This window comes from Arachis duranensis, chromosome 4, assembly GCF_000817695.3.
Source record: "Arachis duranensis cultivar V14167 chromosome 4, aradu.V14167.gnm2.J7QH, whole genome shotgun sequence".
Classification (NCBI taxonomy): domain Eukaryota; kingdom Viridiplantae; phylum Streptophyta; class Magnoliopsida; order Fabales; family Fabaceae; genus Arachis; species Arachis duranensis.
The window spans coordinates 33,431,802-33,440,271 of record NC_029775.3 but is presented as its reverse complement, the minus strand read 5'-3'; the positions used below and the strand labels follow the sequence as shown (position 1 = coordinate 33,440,271).

The 8,470-nt window shown below is 37.3% G+C and overlaps 1 non-coding gene across 1 annotated transcript; it reads right to left on the bottom strand.

The window, feature by feature from the left end:
• Window positions 1-5,036: 5,036 nt before the first annotated feature.
• On the bottom strand, window positions 5,037-5,140 carry LOC127747188 (small nucleolar RNA R71). The gene has a single exon (XR_008008992.1). It is a non-coding gene; the product is annotated as a small nucleolar RNA R71 (small nucleolar RNA).
• Window positions 5,141-8,470: the final 3,330 nt, after the last annotated feature.

Genomic DNA, 8,470 nt, shown 5'->3' with positions numbered 1-8,470 from the left:
GAGATCCGAAGGAGAGGTTGGGAAGTTCTTACCAACCCCATTCAACAAGTCGGAATCTTGATGGTTCAAGAGTTCTATGCCAATGCATGGATCACCAAGAACCATGATCAAAGTGTGAACCCAGATCCAAAGAATTATCTTACTATGGTTTGGGGGAAATACTTGGATTTTAGTCCGGAAAATGTAAGGTTGGCATTCAACTTGCCCATGATGCAAGGAGATGAACATCCTTACACTAGAAGGGTCAACTTTGATCAAAGGTTGGACCAAGTCCTCACAGTCATATGTGAAGAGGGCGCCCAATGGAAGAGAGATTCAAGAGGGAAGCCGGTTCAACTGAGAAGGCATGACCTCAAACCCGTGGCTAGAGGATGGTTGGAGTTTATACAACGCTCAATCATTCCCACTAGCAACCGGTCCGAAGTTAGCATAGACCGGGCTATCACGATTCATAGCATCATGATTGGAGAAGAAATAGAAGTTCATGAGGTGCTATCCCAAGAACTTTATAAGTTGGAGTTGACATAGAGGGAGACATCCCCATTGATGAGGACAAGCCCATCACCAAGAAGAGGATGGAGCAAACAAGAGATCCCACTCATCATGAGATCCCTGAGATTCCTCAAGGGATGCACTTTGCTCCACAAAACTATTGGGAGCAACTAAAAGCCCTGCTCATTTAATTAATACTGATCTTCATAGATGTTTTTGGAATTCATTGCATATTCTCTTCTTTTTATCTTATTTGATTTTCAATTGCTTGAGGACAAGCAACAATTTAAGTTTGGTGTTGTGATGAGCGGATAATTTGTACGCTTTTTGGCATTGTTTTTAGTATGTTTTTAGTATAATCTAGTTAGTTTTTAGTATTTTTTTTTAGTTTTTAGTTAAAATTCACTTTTATGGACTTTACTATGAGTTTGTGTGTTTTTCTGTGATTTCAGGTACTTTCTGGCTGAAATTGAGGGACCTGAGCAAAAATCTGATTCCGAGACTGAAAAGGACTGCAGATGCTGTTGGATTCTGACCTCCCTGCACTCGAAGTGGATTTTCTGGAGCTACAGCAGTCCAATTGGCACGCTCTCAACGGCGTTGGAAAGTAGACATCCTGGGCTTTCCAGCAATATATGATAGCCCATACTTTGGCCAAGATTTGATGGCCCAAACCGGCGTTCAAAGTCACCCTCAGAATTCCCAGCGTTAAACGCCGGAATTGGCACCAAAATGGGAGTTAAACGCCCAAACTGGCATAAAAGCTGGCGTTTAACTCCAAGAAAAGTCTCTACACAAAAATCTTCATTGCTCAGCCCAAGCATACACCAAGTGGGCCCAGAAGTGGATTTTTATGTCATTTACTCATCTCTGTAAACCTTAGGCTACTAGTTCTCTATAAGTAGGACCTTTTACTATTGTATTAAAAAAGCTTTTGATCATGTTTTTATGATTGAACCCACTTTGGGAGGCTGGCCATTCGGCCATGCCTAGACCTTGTTCTTATGTATTTTCAACGGTGGAGTTTCTACACACCATAGATTAAGGTGTGGAGCTCTGCTGTACCTCGAGTATTAATGCAATTACTATTGTTCTTCTATTCAATTCCGCTTGTTCTTGTTCTAAGATATCACTTGTTCTTCAACTTGATGAATGTGATCTAAGATACCACTTGTTCTTCAACTTGATGAATGTGATGATCCGTGACACTCATCATCATTCTCACCTATGAATGTGTGCCTAACAACCACCTCCGTTCTACCTTAGATTGGGTGGATATCTCTTGGATTCCTGATACACGATGCATGGTTGATCGCCTGACAACCGAGCCAGCCATTTCATGAGATCAGAGTCTTCGTGGTATAGGCAAGAACTGATGGCGGCATTCAAGAGAATAGGAACATTTTCACTGAGGGGATGGGAGGTAGCCACTGACAACGGTGAAACCCTACATACAGCTTGCCATGGAAAGGAGTAAGAAGGATTGGATGAAGACAGTAGGAAAGCAGAGAGACGGAAGGGACCAAGCATCTTCATACGCTTATCTGAAATTCCCACCAATGAATTACATAAGTATCTCTATCTTTATCTTTATGTTTTATTCGTATATCACCCATATCCATTTGAGTTTTCCTGACTAAGATTTACAAGGTGACCATAGCTTGCTTCATACCAACAATCTCTGTGGGATCGACCTTTACTCGCGTAAGGTTTATTACTTGGACGACCCAGTACACTTGCTGGTTAGTTGTGCGAATTTGTGTTTATGCCATGGTATTGAACACCAAGTTTTTGGATTCATTACCGGGGATTATTTGAGTTGTGAAAAGTATTGTTCACAATTTCGCGCACCAATGCCCTACATACAGCTTGCCATGGAAAGGAGTAAGAAGGATTGGACGAAAGCAGTAGAAAAACAGAGATTCAACAGGGAGAAGCATCTCCATATGCTTATCTGAAATTCCCACCATTAATTTACATAAGTATTTCTATCCTATTTTATTTATCTTTTAATTATCTAATCCAATCACATTTGAATTAGCCTGACTGAGATCTACAAAATGACCATAGATTGCTTCATACCAATAATCTCCGTGGGATCGACCCTTACTCGTGTAAGGTATTACTTGGACGACCCAGTGCACTTGCTGGTTAGTTGTGGGGAGTTGTGACTAAGTGTAATTCACGTGTGAGAGCTACCAAATTATTGGAGCCATTGTTGATGATCACAATTCCGTGCACCAAGTTTTTGGCACCGTTGCTGGGGATTGTTCGAGTATGGACAACTGGCGATTCATCTTGTTGCTCAGATTAGGTAATTTTCTTTTCAAAAATTTTTCAAAATTTTTCTTTGTTTTCGTTTTTCCAAAAAAATTATTTTCGAAAAAATTTTTTAAATTATTCTATGGCTTCAAAACTTTCAAGAATGAATTCTAGAGTTTCATGGTAACATGTTGAATCCTAGATGGCTGTAAAGCCATTTTCAAACTCCTTTGGAATTGGTCATCAACTAATCACCACGATGCATGTAATTCCATCCTAAAGCTGACTGGCTATTAAGCCATGTCAAACCCTTTGATTGGAGCTTTGGGCTAATATTGAAGGATTCCTGGAATTCTTCTTAAAGATTTTGAATTTCTTATTTTCTTTTTCCTATATGTTTTTCGAAAAAAATAATAAAAATACAAAAAAAATTCAGAAAATCATAAAAACAAAAAATATTTTGTGTTTCTTGTTTGAGTCTTGAGTCAATTTTTAAGTTTGGTGTCAATTGCATGTTTTAAAAATCTCTTGCATTTTTTTCGAAAAACTCATGCATTCATGGTGTTCTTCATGATCTTCAAGTTGTTCTTGGTAAGCCTTCTTGTTTGATCTTGATGTTTTCTTGTTTTGTATTTTTTGTTGTTTATCATATGCATTTTTTATTTGTTAGAGTCCAAGCATTAAAGATTTCTATGTTTGGTGTCTTGCATGTTTTCTTTGCATCAAAAATTTTTTTCTTGATGTTCATCATGATCTTCAAAGTGTTCTTAGTGTTCATCTTGACATTCAAGTGTTCTTGCATGCATCATGAGTTTTGATTCATAATTTTCATGTTGTGAGTCATTTTTGTTGTTTTTCTCTCTCATCATTAAAAATTCAAAAATAAAAAAAATATTTTTTCCTTAATTTTCTCATAATTTTCGAAAATTTGAGTTGACTTAGTCAAAAAAAATTTTAAAATTAGTTGTTTCTTACAAGTCAAGTCAAATTTTCAATTTTAAAAATCCTATCTTTTCAAAACTTTTTCAAAAATCAAATCTTTTTCATTTTTATCTTATTAATTTTGAAAATTTTAAAATTATTTTCAAACTCTTTTTCTTAATTTTATTTCAAATTTTCAAAATTATGCTAACAATTAATATGATTGATTCAAAAATTTGAAGTTTGTTACTTTCTTGTGAAGAAAGGTTCAATCTTTAAATTCTAGAACCATATCTTTTAGTTTCTTGTTAGTTAAGTAATTAATTTTAATTTTAAAAATTAAAATTTTTTTAATCCTATCTTTTTATCATATCTTCTTATCTTATCTTTTTATCATATCTTTTTCAAAATTTATCTTTTTCAAAAATTTGATTTCAAAATATCTTATCTAACTTCTTATCTTCTTATCTTTTCAAATTTGATTTTAATATCTTTTTCAACTAACTCTTTGACTTTTTGTTTGTTTCTTATCTTTTTCAAAACCACCTAACTACTTTTCCCTCTTCTCCCTCTCTAATTTTCGAAAATATCTCACCTCTTTTTTAAAATGCTTTTTAATTAATTAACTAATTGTTTTAAAATTTTAATTTTAATTATATCTTATCTTTAATTTTCGAAAATCATTAACTACTTTTTCAAAATTATTTTCGAATTCTCCCTCTCTTCTCTTCTTCTATTTATTTATTTATTTACTAACACTTCTCTTCACCTCTCTTCATCTCCAATCACTGCCTCTATCCTCACCCTTGTGATTGGATTCTCCACTTTTATTCCTTTCTTCTTCTACTAATAATAAGGACCCTCTTTGTCCAGATATAGAGGATTCCTCTTCCTTTTCTTTTTCTCTTCTCTTTCATATGAGCAGGAACAAGGAAAAAGACACTCTTGTTGAAGCTGATCCAGAACCTGAAAGGACTCTAAAAAGGAAACTAAGAGAAGCTAAATTACAAAAATTCAGAGGCAACCTTTCTGAAATTTTTGAACAAGAGAAGGAGATGGCAGCCGAACCCAACAATAATAATGCAAGGAGGATGTTTGGTGATTTCACTAAACCAACATCCAAGTTTCATGGACTTCCATCTGAAGATCTTTATCAGTTTTTAACTGAGTTCTTGCAGATTTGTGAGACTGTTAAGACAAATGGAGTAGATCCTGAAGTCTACAGGCTCATGCTTTTCCCTTTTGCTGTAAGAGACAGAGCTAGAACATGGTTGGACTCACAACCTAAAGATAGCCTGGACTCCTGGGATAAGCTGGTCACGGCTTTCTTGGATAAATTCTTTCCTCCTCAAAAGTTGAGCAAGCTTAGAGTGGATGTTCAGACTTTCAAGCAAAAAGATGGTGAATCCCTCTATGAAGCTTGGGAAAGATACAAGCAGATGACCAAAAAGTGTCCTTCTGACATGTTTTCAAAATGGACCATATTAGATATATTCTATTATGGTCTATCTGAGTTTTCCAAAATGTCATTGGACCATTCTGCAGGTGGATCCATTCACCTAAAGAAAACGCCTGCAGAAGCTCAAGAACTTATTGACATGGTTGTAAATAACCAATTCATGTACACTTCTGAGAGGAATTCCGTGAATAATGGGACGCCTCTGAGGAATAGAGTTCTTGAAATTGATGCTCTGAACGCTATATTGGCTCAGAACAAAGTGTTGACTTAGCAAGTCAACATGATTTCTTAAAGTCTGAATGGATGGCAAAATGCATCCAATAGTACTAAAGAGGCAGCTTTTGAAGAAGCTTATGATCTTGAGAACCCTGCAATAGCAGAGGTAAATTACATGGGTGAACCTTATGGGAACACCTATAATTCATCATGGAGAAATCATCCAAATTTCTCATGGAAGGATCAACAAAAGCCTCAACAAGGCTTTAATAATGGTGGAAGAAACGGGCTAAGCAACAACAAGCCTTTTCCATCATCTTCTCAGCAATAGACAGAGAATTCTGAGCAGAGCCCCTCTAATTTAGCAAATTTAGACTCTGATCTGTCCAAGGCCACTTTAAGTTTCATGAGTGAAACAAGGTCCTCCATCAGAAATTTGGAGGCACAAGTGGGCCAGTTGAGTAAGAAAGTCATTAAAACTCCTCCCAGTATTCTCCCAAGCAATACAGAAGAGAATCCAAAGGGAGAGTGCATGGCCATTGATGTAATCAATATGGCCGAATGCACAAGGGAGGAGAAGGATGAAAATCCTAGTGAGGAAGACCTCCTGGGACATCTCTCAAACAAGAAGGAGTTACCTATTGAGGACCTAAAGGAATCTGAGGCTCATATAGAGACTATAGAGATTCTATTAAATCTCCTTCTGCCATTCATGAGCTCTGAAGATTATTCTTCCTCTGAAGATGATGAAGATGTAACTGGAGAGCAAGTTGCTCAATATCTAGGAGCTATCATGAAGCTGAATGCCAAGTTATTTGGTAATGAGACTTGGGAAGGTGAACCTCCCTTGCTCATTAGTGAACTAGATACATGGATTCATCAAACTCTACCTCAAAAGAAACAAGATCCTGGCAAATTCTCAATACCCTGTACCATAGGAACCATGACCCTTAACAAGGCTCTGTGTGATCTAAGGTCAGGCATTAACCTTATGCCACTCTCTGTAATGGAAAAACTGGGGATCATTGAGGTACAGCCTGCCTTATTCTCATTACAATTGGCAGACAAGTTAGTAAGACAAGCTTATGGATTAGTAGAGGAGTAGAGGACGTCTTGGTAAAGGTTGAAGGCCTTTACATCCCTGCTGATTTCATAATCTTAGACACTAGGAAGGAGGAGGATGAATGTATCATCCTTGGAAGACCTTTCCTAGCCACAGCAGAAGCTGTGATAGATGTTAACAGAAGAGAATTAGTCCTTCAACTGAATGGGGACTACCTTGTGTTTAAGGCACACGACTATCCTTTTGTAACAAGGGAGAGTAAGCATGCAGAGCTTCTCTCAATACAGAGTCAAACAGAGCCCCCACAATCAAACTCTAAGTTTAGTGTTAGGAGGCCACAACCAAACTCTAAGTTTGGTGTTGGGACTATACAACATTGACATGATCACCTGTGAGGCTCCATGAGAGCCCACTGTCAAGCTATTGACATTAAAGAAGCGCTTGTTGGGAGGCAACCCAATTTTTATTTATCTAATGTTATTTTTATTTAATTGTTATTTTGTGTTTTAGTAAGTTCATGATCATGTGGAGTCACGAAAAAAAATATTAAAATTAAAAACAGAATAAAAAAATAGCAGAAGAAAAATCACACCCTAGAGGAGGGACCTACTCGCGTTTAAATGCCAGTAAGGAGCATCTGGCTGGCGTTCAACGCCAGAACAGAGCATGGAACTGGCGCTGAACGCCAGAAACAAGCATGGAACTGGCGTTCAATGCCAGAAACATGCTGCAGATGGGCGTTGAACGCCCAGAACATGCATCACCTCGGCGTTTAAACACCAGAATTGCATGCAAAGGCATTGTACATGCCTAATTGGTGCAGGGATGTAAATCCTTGACACCTCAGAATCTGTGGACCCCACAGGATCATCTCAGGATCTGTGGACCTCACAGGATCCCCACCTACCTCACCCTTTTTCTCTCCATTCACGGTCATCCCTTCTGTTTTTCACCACTCACATCCATCCATCTCTTCCCCACCCAAACCCACCCTACATAGCCGAATACACATCTCTCTCCCTCTCCTCCATATCTTCTTCTTCTTCTTTTATTCTTTCTTCTTTTGCTCGAGGGCAAGCAACATTTTAAGTTTGGTGTGGTAAAAGCATAGCTTTTTGTTTTTTCATAACCATTGATGGCACCTAAGGCCAGAGAAACCTCTAGAAAGAGGAAAGGGAAGACAAAAGCTTCTACCTCCGAGTCATAGGAGATGGAGAGATTCATCTAAAGGGTCTATATCTCAGTGGTAGAACATTTAACTGCAAATCAAGAGATCCCTAAGATACCTCAGGGGATAAATTTTCCTCCACACAATTATTGGGAGTAACTAAGGATAGGAGCACCAAAATCACTAGGGATCATGCAACAGAAGAAAGGAAGAAACATAGAGGAGCTCAAAGAGCACCATTGGTCCTTCAAGAAGGCGCTACCCTTACTAAGGTGAACTCATTCCTTGTTCTTATTTTCTCTGCTTTTCGGTTTTTATGTTATATGTTTATCTATGTTTTGTGTCTCTACTTCATGATCATTAGTAGTTAGTAACTACGTCTTAAAGCTATGAATAAATTCATTAATCCTTCACCTCTCTTAAATGAAAAATGTTTCTAATTCAAAAGAACAAGAAGTACATGAATTTCAAATTTATCCTTGAATTTAGTTTAAATTATATTGATGTGGTGACAATACTTTTTGTTCTCTGAATGAATGCTTGAACAGTGCATATTTTTTATCTTGTTGTTTATGAATGTTAAAATTATTGGCTCTTGAAAGAATGATGAATAAGAAAAATGTTATTGATGATCTGAAAAATCATAAAATTGATTCTTGAAGCAAGAAAAAGCAGTGAAAAAGCAAAAGGCTTGTGAAAAAAAAGGGGTGGCGAAAAAAATAGAAAGAAAAAGAAAAAGCAAGCAGAAAAAGCCAATAGCCCTTAAAACCAAAAGGCAAGGGTAAAAAGGATCCAAGGCTTTGAGCATCAATGGATAGGAGGGCCTAAGGAAATAAATCCAGGCCTAAGCGGCTAAATCAAGCTATCCCTAACCATGTGCTTGTGTCAT